At 38.1% G+C, this 11,997-nt stretch overlaps 3 non-coding genes across 3 annotated transcripts; all 3 read left to right on the top strand.

Annotated features, from left to right (window-relative positions):
- The first annotated feature begins 924 nt into the window (after positions 1–924).
- Positions 925–1,010, top strand: LOC145071763 (small nucleolar RNA Z102/R77). Its single transcript, XR_013690771.1, has one exon. It is a non-coding gene; the product is annotated as a small nucleolar RNA Z102/R77 (small nucleolar RNA).
- A 122-nt stretch (positions 1,011–1,132) lies between these two features.
- LOC145071765 (small nucleolar RNA Z102/R77) lies at positions 1,133–1,213 on the top strand. The gene has a single exon (XR_013690773.1). It is a non-coding gene; the product is annotated as a small nucleolar RNA Z102/R77 (small nucleolar RNA).
- Positions 1,214–1,294: 81 nt separating this feature from the next.
- On the top strand, positions 1,295–1,379 carry LOC145071764 (small nucleolar RNA Z102/R77). Its single transcript, XR_013690772.1, has one exon. It is a non-coding gene; the product is annotated as a small nucleolar RNA Z102/R77 (small nucleolar RNA).
- The last annotated feature ends 10,618 nt before the right edge of the window (positions 1,380–11,997 follow it).

Raw genomic sequence — 11,997 nt, 5'->3', positions numbered from 1 at the left:
ATTTCAAAATACAAATTTGGCTCAGTCTCTCGTTATCAATATTGAAAGTGAATCACTTCAAAACTAGTACCAAATTTATTGAAAGTGAATTATATAAAATGGTACGAAATGAATACTATAAGGTATTATATACTTCAGTTTTTCGTTCTTATATTCAAAAAAATTTAACTGCAAAATTTTGTTATTTGTTTGTCTTCTATTTAGATTTAAAAATTAAAAATTATTTATATATTCTAGTGTTGTAAAAATCTGACTAATCCCCGATTAAACTCCGATTAATCAGTAGGTAATTAATAAAGTTGTAGAAACCCATGAATGTTTAACATTTTAATGAAATCCGATATCAATAAAAACTATATGACAAATTGATTATTCTTGTATCAATTATATAAACATATTTTTTGTGATATTAGTTGTATTTAACTAATTTGTTATGATATTAATTATATTTAATTTTAATTTTTTTTAAAATAATGGATTTACAATTTAAGATTCTTGATTAGTCTCTCTAATCGTATGTCGAATGAATTAGTACAACGGATTTTTACAACCTAGTATATTCTCAAATTTCCAAATTGCGAGTTTGTTTTGTACGTGGATCAAATTGCATCTAAAAATGCAATAGATATATCTACAAGGACCATTTGTTGCAACTTACTAAACATGTTAAACCCTAGAACATCCTCCTCCGGTTTACCTTTATATACGCACGCGGTCTTCTAGGGTTTCCAAACCCAAATTCGAATTGTAGCCATTTTATCCTTACCCACAATATCGATGATTAATCAGGTTGATTTTGTTTTTGTTTTCTTATTTTCTCAAGTATGTTTGTAGTTCCAAATCAATCGATCAACATAACGTTGAGAATTACGTTTATGTTTCGACGATAATTGTAAATGTTTGTTTGATTACATAGTTTCTAGAGAGTGAGATGATGATGGAAATTGTTTTCCCTATTGGTTTGATTGCCGATATGATGGCGAAAATGTATTAGCTCTATCTGATCTCTCTTTTTTTAAATCCTTTATTGTTTTAAGCTCAATTGAATTTTAAAGGTATTTAGTATTAAGCATAGATTTTATCGTTTAATTCTAGTAGTTTATATATGTTTTCTGAAGATTTTTTTTTCTTTTGATTATTATTGAAATCGTTTTCCCTATTGGCCTGATTTTTCAAAATGATGGGGACGATGAATAAGCTCTCTCTGATATTTTGTCTATTAATTTATTAACCTGTTTCTAATTGAGTTATCAAGATATCTGCTTGTAATTATAGATAGATTCATTGGAAAGGTGAATGAGATGATGATGAATAGATTCCCTATTGGTTTGATTTGCCAGAATGATGGCGAAATTAGTATTAGCTCTGTCTGATCATCTTCCTTCCATGTGTTAAGCTCTAATTTAATTTTTCTATTTTACGTTAGAGATTTATACAAAAGTTATCGGATCCAGTTGTTTGTACTTTTAATGGTATTTCTTTGTACAATTATATCTCCATGAGTTAGTCACACCAGGTCAAACTGGTTGACATCCATTCTTTGATTGTTAAAAGTACGTTGTCTTTTTCCACATTCAATCATGCACCCCTTTCACCGAGACAATCTTTAAAAATAGACAGTATATGATTGAAATAATGTAGTCCTTAAGATAAAGTGTTTGGAACTGCAAATTTTTTTGTTTACTAAGCTTAAAAAATGAATGTTGAAAGCTGAGAAAATTACTAACTCTTTACTGGAGAGACTTGTTAAAAAAATCCAACTAAAACACCTAATATAAGGACCATTTCAAAAAACTCTAAAAGTTTGATTGACAAATTAAAAAAAAACGATTTTAATCGGCTTCATACGTTTTTTTTTTTTTTTTTTTGATAGCATGCCCAAAAATCAAGAGACAACTACAAATGTGTACACGATTGTTAAATAGAAAAACTACCTATAAGGCTATAAGTTGGCAAAGATTAGTTGAATCATTGATTGAGTGTTTGATTTGCCGTGACATGTCAGCCAAAGGTTTTAACTTTTAACTATATCGGTCCTAAATTAGAGTGTTTGATAACAGCATTGAGTCCTCTTACTCGGGCTGTTTACCCCTGATGCGATCTATTTGACTATTTGCAATTGTTGTAGAGGGTTCGCAGCTCTGACAGTCTCTTTCAAAATCGCAAGTCTTCATGTTAGAAGCGATGAAAGGGTATGTACGTGATAAAATGATGGTTACTCATTTAATGAAACATGTCGAGTGTTGCTAGGTTAGCTTTTAACCTTAGAAGTTAACTCATATATGGTCATTCTCCATATTTTCTATGAATTAAATGGTCCAACCATCACTTAAGTGAGTCCACCATTTGGTTAAACAAACTCTATATCTTTTTGACATTTTTAACCCTCAAACCTTAAATGGTATAATTTTAATATTTAACCGTTCTTACTACCATTTAAACTATTATTATGATTTATTTTTATTATTCCTGTTATTCTAGCATGTTCATTTACTTATTTATTTTTAAATTATTTCAATAACATTTTAAATTTATTTAAAAATTCTAGTACTGAATTTTACAAATTATGTGGCTTTTTCATCTTCGTCAAAATAAAACCATGTGGGTAAAATCAAGTAGATTGGAAACAAAAACATGTGGGTTTGAATAAAATTCACACGCAAGAATAAACACATATGCAAAAGATACAAATGCAAGAAGAAACCCATATGAAATAAATGCAAATACAAGAATAAATCCAAATTAATAAAACTAAATTTCTAACATCTCAATTAGGACTGTAAACGAACCAAACGAACACGAACAAGGTCTTGTTCATGTTCATTTGTTTAAGGTAGCCAAACAACAAACGAACATAAACGAATAAATCTCGTTCATGTTCATTTGTTTAACAAATTACTTTGTTCATGTCCGTTTATGCTCGTGAACATGTTAAAGGAACATAAACGAACAAAGATAAAAAAACACAATTGAACATATATAAACATAAACGAACATATAATATAGTAATATAATAAAAAAAATTGAATATAAATGAGTATAAATAAACTTAAACGAACTAACATAAATGAATGTAAACAAACATCATAAACAAACGTTCACAAACATAAATGAACGAACGAGACCATTGCTCATGTTCGTTCATTTAACTAAACGAACAATAATTTTTGTTCATGTTCGTTCATTTATTAAATAAACGAACATAAACGAACTTTCCGTCGAACAGTTCACGAACGATTCGCCGAACGTTTATTTCGTTTACAGCCCTAATCCGAATGTTAAGTATTTATAATATTGGGTTTTATGATTTTAGTACATTGCAATTTAGTCCATAAATTGAGAGATGATGAAAAGGGGCCAATGTGGCTTTTGGTGGATCTTGGGTCAGATGAGTATGCCATGCATACGTGGGTGTATGCTAAGCGTATTAAGGTGTGCCTTAGTACGTTGGGCGTACGAGGGTGGCATGCAAAACCCTAATTTTGGGGACTTGGCTCATATTTAAGCATCTTTATGGACATAAACCTTATTCTTATCCAGCCTCTTTCAGAGCCTTCAACCCTCAAGCAACCCTATAGCAAAAAGAAGTCAATTTGTGAGCCTTTAAGAGAGTTTGTAGTGGTTTTGAAGAAAGAAGAAGGTGGTGTGAAGACCTTGGAGTGGAGTGTATTGTAGATCTGGGAGTTCTAGCTTGTTTGCAACCTCAACAAGTTATAAAACTTGCATCTTTTCCACTCCATCTTGTAGATCTAGAGTTTTGCTCTTTAAAGTCTATTTTTGGTCCCAAAATGATGATTCTTGAACAAAGCATGTTCTTGGCTCATTAAGTCGTCTTTTCAGACCTTTAGGAGGGTATTGAATCAAAAAAGGGTCCCAAATGGTTAGTTTTGCTCCATGGATCATGTAGAAGGTCTTAATGGATTAAGACCTTGAGTTAAGCTCTTATTGGAAATGCAAAGTCATAAAGTCAGAGACTTTATAACTCCTAAGAGTATTTTTAGCCATGGATATGCAATATGGATTTAAGAGCTTTAGTCATTAAGCTCTTAATGGAAGTTTTAGGGGTTCTAGGAGTACGCCCCGCATACTCGGAGTACGCTCTGCATACTCGGAGTACGCCCTACATACGAGGTCAACCACCCCGATGGTGGTCAACATGCAAGGACTCGAGAACGCCCAATGTACCTTCGGTGTACGCTCCACGTACTCACTCTGAGTCGATTTGGTAAAGTTGACTCGGTTGGGTTGACTCGGTTGACTTAGATGGTTGACCAGTTTGACTTTGACCAAGTTTGATCTTAAGGGTATTTTGGGATTTTGATTTAGATCAGTCATTTGGTTGGAAAATGAGGCGGTTGGAGCTGAGATTCGGAGTCGAGACCTCATCAGTTTTTGTCCAGTTTGCGAGGTGAATTTTCCTCATTGTATTTGCAAGTTGAAGGCACCAAGGTTGGCCCATTAGTTTGATATTCACTAATATGCTGAGTATGGAATAGATATGCATGATTATGCTAGTTATTGATATGCTAGTATGGTAGATATGTAGGACTACATGTGATTCTGTTTGCATGATTATTTGTATATGTTTATTATCTGGTATATGTCGAGATATTGTGTTGGGTTGAGGTTGTACTTCTCCGTGCGGTAGCCAACAAACCTCGGAGCAATCCATATATGAGCTGAGGGTCGGGTAGGGCATGTCAGACTCATACTGAGAGCTCATGAGCATTCCAGATACGAGCCGAGGACCGGGCGGTATACCAGACTCGTAATGAGGGATTGATGGTATTTTAGTCCGATGATTGATCTAGTCAGGGAGCAAGCCAGACATAAGATGTGGGCCCCGATGGCAAGCTAGACTTATGTTGTGGGCTTAGAGGTGATCCAGTCGTTTAGTTGTGGACCCATTGCATGCTGTTATTGTATATGTTATTTGGTTATGTGATGGTATTTTGGGGAAACTCAATAAGCGTTGACTTACAATTTTGGGTTATGTTTCAGGTATTTCGGATGACCGCGGGAAGGCAAAGACCGTACGTATCCTCTGTTTTATGAACTATGATTTTGGGGAAACTCTGATGTCGAAAATGTTTTGAAAACTTTTTTGTAAACAATTTATGGTTTTGGGTTGTATTTAAAAAGTTTAAATTTATCATGATTTTTTATGGATGCTACATATTTACATGTTGGTATCAGAGCCTTAGTTTGAGTGAATTGGAGGAACACTCGTGTGAATCCAGTTTCAGACTAAGGAAAAATATTTTTTTGAAAAGAAAATAATAATTTTCAAATTGTTTTCAAAATGATCAAAGAGGATGTGATGTTTACGATCAGCCGGAGCCAGTAAGTAGACCCCAAATTACCATATTGTTATTTGATCTGGTGATATGTTAGAACAACATGCTAATGATAGATTAGGGATATTCAGGAATTTAATGATAGAATTGCTTGATTATATGATGCTTGATAGCCTAGGGTTTTTCCTTATATGAAATTGACATCATTACTACAGTTGATTAGTGTATGTATCATAGATGTACATAACGAAGATTCTATAGTCTGGGAATGTTTGGTTTGGCCTTATTTCCTGTTCTTGTCTAATGAAGGACTTAGGGTAAAATCATGTATGAAACTGTCTGTAGGATCCAGTGTTATATACGATTAGCATACACGAGTGCTGCAGGGTTGGTGGAAGTTTCATGGACATATTGTGTGGGGTTAGTCGGCCAGTTCCTTAATGTTTAGCCTCCCTCTAGGAAGTGAGGATTGAGTGTATGCGTATGCTAGTGTGCATTGTTAGGGTTGTTGTAATGATTCCCTGAGACAAATACGAGTAAGTGTGGAAGGTCGTATGAGCCGTACTAATGGAAGCACATGACCTGTACGTGTAACAAGGAATTCTAACCTCTAGGCTTTGTCGGGAGCTGGTTCCCTTGGTATGATTTGTGTGTTATCTGATATCTCCTTGGTTTATTTTCAGTATGGTGATGACGCGACGTTTCGAGGCAGGATCCGGATCAGGATCAGGGACAGGTGGCCAGAATGGGTCGGTTATGTCCGAGAACAAGATTAGGGAGATCCTTCAGGAGGAGGTTGTTGCTAACTTCCAGGCATAGTTTCTAAAGATGTTTAGGTCTATTAAGACCCCCAGAGATGTTTGCTGCTTTTGAGCAAGCTCAAATGACCTGTTACTTTCGCATGCTCAAGACGGACATCAAGTAGTTTGTATCCAATCAGCGTTATGGTTTATTGTTGGAGTTGCAGGAGGCCGACAGGCAGCGTGAGATTGATATGGAGCTCCAGACGAGGGAGCCAAGACCGACCCTGGTCCAGTCGCAGCCTGCGCCGAAGCGGTTCAAGGCCACTAATGTCATATCTGGGGGTTGGAAGGGCCGCACTTGTGGGAAGTGTGGCAAGGTTCATGAGGGTGCTTGTCGATCATCTTCTGGGTGCCACAATTGTGGCCGACAGGGCCATATGGCGAGGGATTGACGCCAGCAGGCCCCAACACTCAGCTCTAGGATTTGTTACCACTACGACCAAATGGGCCATGTGAAGGCCAATTGTCCCTCGCTTGCTGCTAGGCCTCCAGATCCAACTACTCTGAGGATCACGGATGGGAGTCAAGGCAGGGCGGAGCCCCCCCAGGGCTCGAGGTTGCGCTTTCCAGTTCACCGCAGAGGAGGCCATGTCGGCACCAGATGTCGTGACCGGTATGTTTCTATTTATTATTCAGTTGATTATGTTTTATGTTATGCTCATGTATATGCTCCTAATAGGTACGTTCTTAGTGAAATCTTTGCCTGCTCTTGTGTTATTTGACTCGGGCGCGAGTCGGTCCTTTGTATCTCGATCTTTCAGTATGGAGTTTGATATGCCTATTTGCAACATCCCAAAATTCAAGGCTAAAAATTTCATTTTTAAATAAGGTATTACATAAAACCATCGGTATAAGAACATTCATTATAATATCTCATGACAAACCAAGGTGTCAGTAATTAAACATATTATCATAAAACCATATCAGAGTGTAATCCCAAAGATCTCATGTGCGGAAAACATAATGTGATGCGTTGCGATCGAGCCGACTCCTTCCTTGAAAACAAAATACCTGAAACCAAAACTGAAAACCGTAAGCACGAAGCTTAGTGAGTTCCCCAGATACCACATACCATACAAACCAACTGATCCATACATGCCATACATAGCCAAGAACCATACATAACCAACATATCCATAATCAAGTAAGGTGCTATGTGCCAAACATAGTCTTGCTAAGGTGTTATGTGCCATGTATAGTCTTGCCGTTATGCCACGGGCCGCACGTGGTCTTCCTGGTCAAGCTTGGGGCCACTCCCTGGGTCTTACAGACAGGTTCCAAGGGTCACCCCTGGTCTTTTATGTAAGTATCAAAAAGACAACCGTACATACAACTCTACTTAGCTAAACAACATATAGTGTGCCAGAAGCCACCTCCTGGTCTTTTATATATAATAGCATACAGTGCGTCAGGAGCCACTTCCTGGTCTTTCATACATATTGCCTAGGGGTAACCCCCGAGTCTTCTTACCATACATAATAACATACTGTGTGCCAGGAGCCGCCTCCTGGTCTTTCATGCATATTGCCTAGGGCTAACCCCCGGGTCTTCCTATCATACATAAACTAAATGGGTTGACATTGGTGCCTTAGACCCATACAAATAGTGAGGAGACTCACCTCGCACTGCTGAACTTTGCTGATAATCCTCTGGCTGCTGACCGACAACCCTCTGAACCGCTGCTCCACTAGCTCCACTAGCTACTAGTATCAACATAACACTTAGTTCCAAACTGAACTCTAGAAGTCAAACTAAGTCAACTCTGGTCAAAGTCAAAGTCCTGGTCAAAGTCAACCTTCCAGGTCAACCCTACTCGCCGAGTCTGCCTACTGACTCGCCGAGTTCATACGCTAAGAATCCTTTCATCCGCGACTCGACTCGCCGAGTCAGCCCCTGACTCATCGAGTCTACCGATTTCCGAGTCCTGTCCTGTCCAACTCACTGAGTACCCACTCAACTCACTGATCCAAGTCTTAACTCGAAGGGTTTGGGGTTTTGCGACTTGACTCGCCGAGTCCAAGGCAATCTTCAACATACTCGCCGAGTTGTTCATCCAATTCGTCGAGTTCATCTCCATCTTCATCCAACTCGCCGAGTCCACCCATGTGACTCGCCGAGTCTCTTCAGTTCTTAATCCATACAGTGGCTTTTCGAGCCATGCAGGGGCTCCGATCCATAGATCCACTCTTCCCAAGTCTATTCCTCTAGGGCTAGGGTTTGGGGCAAACTTTACGTGAAACCAAAGAGATATGGGCTTAAAACTGTGACAACCCAAGTTGTCCCGCTACATTTCCGCGTTACCGATAACGGAATATTCCAGTTTATAAAAGTTCCGTTAATTTGAGGTCGTCAAATAAATAAACATTTCATTTGTTTATATTTAATATGCCGTTAAGTCGTGATAAAAGGAAATAAAAACACATAACACATATTTCCATTTAGTTGGAAAATGGTAGTTTATTATCACGACCACTAAATCGGGTGCGACCAAAAGCCCCGTCTAACGGCAGTATTGGGTAGAATTCCACTGAGCTCCAACTCCCACCCATATATAAAGGGGAGTAAACTCCATTTGGAGCTCTTTCCACCCTCTCTCTCTATACTCTCTCTAGACCCGTTTTCGCCCCAAATCCGCAACCAAACGCTTCCAAATCGTAAGTCCACTTACCCTAGCTTACTCTAAATATTATGATTCGTGTTTATAGCTTAGAATTAGACCATTTAAGCTATTGAAAAGGAGTTCACGGCCTAAGCTCCTCCTTAGGCCGTAAACACCTAAAATGAGGCCAAAATGACCCCAAAATGTCCCTAAAGGCTTGGAAATAAATTAAGGGATTAGCCTAGGAGTGTTTGAACATGAACACACAATGATTTAGGACATAAAAGAGAGTTTACGGCCCAAGCACAAGCTTAGGCCGTAAACACCTCTTAATCATGTCTAAATGTCCCAAAATCACTCCCAAACCACCCTTAGGCTTAATACATAAATTAGGGGCTTATCATTTCGGGTTTAAACCATTTAAACACATCAAAATGGAGGGACAAAAGGAGTTTACAGCCCAGGCATGTACCAGGGCCGTAAACACCCCTAAACACACCCAAATGTTAGTTTTAATTCCCCCAAATGGCCTCACATTTCATTGTAAATTACTAGCAAGGTATTAGGGGCTTGAAACTTCACAAAACTCAAGGGATGAGAGTTTATGGCCGTAAACTCCCTTAGGAGTTGTCCCTGGGCCGTAAACTCCCTAATGGAGCCCTTAAAGACCTTAAACTCATTCACACTATATAGTTTTGGACCTAGAATAATTCCTTGAGCAAGCTAGAAGCCTTAAACACACTAGAACCCCTCACCATGAGTTTACGGCCGTAAACTCATGGTGAGTAGTCCCTGGGTCGTAAACATCACATAAAGAGTTTACTCTCGGAGAGTAAACTCCATTCCTAAACCATGCACACCTTTAGACGCTACCCGGGACACCCAAACACTTAACCAAAGTGTTTTCCGCTCCTTTGAGCGAGTATATTTGTTTAATTAGTATTAAATATACTAATTGTATGTGAACATATGTTATCATATGTTAAATAGGTCATTGAGTGTGTTCGAGTCCTTACGTGACACCGAACGCCCAACCGGCACCCTCGTCGGACGTACTTACACCAGGTGAGTTGATACCCCTGAATGAACCTTTTAAACGTTTTTACATGTTTTATAGGGGGAATACAAGTTAAACATGCCAGTTATCATATCAATCACATGTGATTGATAACCCGCATGCACAAGATTTTACCACACTGTATATTGTTTTACCGAGTAGGACACTATAAATGGTTTTCTTAAAGGTTTTCACTTGTTCAAGTTCTTACTTTTACTGTTTTATCGAAGTTTCATTTCAAGCTGATTTATGAAATATTTCCAAAGAATTTCTAAAAGTGTTACATCAAACTTATTTCACAAAGGAATACCAAGTCGTGATTTTCTTAAAATATAAAGGTTTTCCAAAGTTTACGCCTATGTTTTTATACTTCTACTCGATAACTTTTCCACTTCGAGATACACTTATACTTGATAACGTTTCCACTTCGAGATACACTTATACTTGATAACGTTTCCACTTCGCGATACATTCATACCTGATGGACGCTTATACTTGTTCACACTCTTACTTAGTGATACGTTCCTACTTCACTTATACTTGATATCGCTCCTACTTCACTTATACTTGTAGTTGCTTATACCTGATAGACGCTCTTACTTCACTTATGTCGTCTCTACTTCGTGATACGCTTATACTTGTTCGACACTCCTACTTCACTTGCGACCGCTCCTACTTCACTTGTTAGACACTCCTACTTCACAAGAATCACTTTTACTTAGTCGTAGTTAGATGTATGTCTGTGCTTATATAGATACATATAAGTAATGATTGAAATACTTAGGAAGGCTCGTCCGCCCTATTTCCTTTTCTTCGTTGAGATGTGGTCTGGTGGGATCGGATGGCCGTCCGAAGGTCGTTTGATTCATTAGTTATATATTATGTATATGAGTATAGACATACAAGAATTCTCTAGTCAGTTCAGTTAAGAGTCTCTACCTCTAGTCTACACTTACATTAGAAACACACTACCCACTATTTGGAAGTCTCTACCTCTAGTTCAACACTTACACACTACCCACTATTTGGAAGTCTCTACCTACTATTTGGGATGCATCTTCAGGACACGGAATTCTCCGTCGTCTAGTTGGTAACCAGAATCTCCTGTAGGGAGAGCGGACATTGTGTGTATAGATCTATACAGGATTGACAACCCTGCACCCGGACTGCTAGCTATAGTCCCGGCCTACCAAGCCAACGGGTGACAAATGTCATATTTTAGACGCTTGTAGGGCGTCTAGTACTCTAGTCAGTATGGTTACGAGTATACTGGGTTACCTTATAATTCTTTGGGCTTAAGGTAACGGTATCTCGCCAACAATTTACACTGCATGCTGGTAATTCATTTTCAGAGTCACACTGTTTTGACCTTACAAGACGTATCTTCCATTTGATACTGTCTGGGGTCTGTTTTCTCTGTTTTAGACCTTACTAGACGCATCATTCATTTGATGCTGTCTGAGGTCTGTATCCACTGTATTCATTGTATCCACTGTTTTCATTGTATTCACTGTTTTGACCTTACAAGACGTATCTTTCATTTGATACTGTCTGGGGTCTGTATTCACTGTTTGAGACCTTACCACCTGTACCTTTCACTTGGTACCTTCTGGGGTCTGTGCCTCCATTTGTTAGACTGAACCAGGCGTGTCGTTCGTTCGATACTTTCCTGGAGTCTATGATTCCTTGCCTTAGTCAGCAGTCCTCACTGCTGAGGCATATGTTATTCCTGATGTCGTTTGCTTTCTTCAATGATCAAATTTAGTATTTTGATAATGATAGCAATTTAGGGAAAACTACTTTTTACCACATAACACTGACCAGTCTTGGTAGAAGGCTGCTTTTATTAAAGAAAATATAGGATTTTCTGGAAAGAACTCTAATGCACTGTAAACACTTAAACTATTATTTCATAACGTTATTTGACTAAATGACACTAAATACTTATGAACTCACCAGCATTTGTAAAAATGCTGATACTCGCTTTTCAAATAACTTGTATTCTCAGGTCAGAAATTAGACAGGTACATCCCCGAAGCTGTTGATGAAGATAGCTTAGTACTACGCTGTATTTATTCTATTACTTGTATACTTTAATACGTTGTAATGTAAACCATGTAAAACTATTACTATTAATGCAATGTTTTGTTGTACTTTGATTACTATAATGCATGTGTTGTGATACTTGACATGACGTCATCCACCCCAGAACGTTTCCGTCGTTCAGGTTTTGGGGTGTGA

Source organism: Lactuca serriola, chromosome 8, assembly GCF_051521515.1.
Source record: "Lactuca serriola cultivar US96UC23 chromosome 8, Lser_US96UC23_V15, whole genome shotgun sequence".
Taxonomy (NCBI): Eukaryota; Viridiplantae; Streptophyta; class Magnoliopsida; order Asterales; family Asteraceae; genus Lactuca; species Lactuca serriola.
Note: the sequence above shows the minus strand (reverse complement) of the source record. Positions and strands in the feature narration are given on the sequence as shown.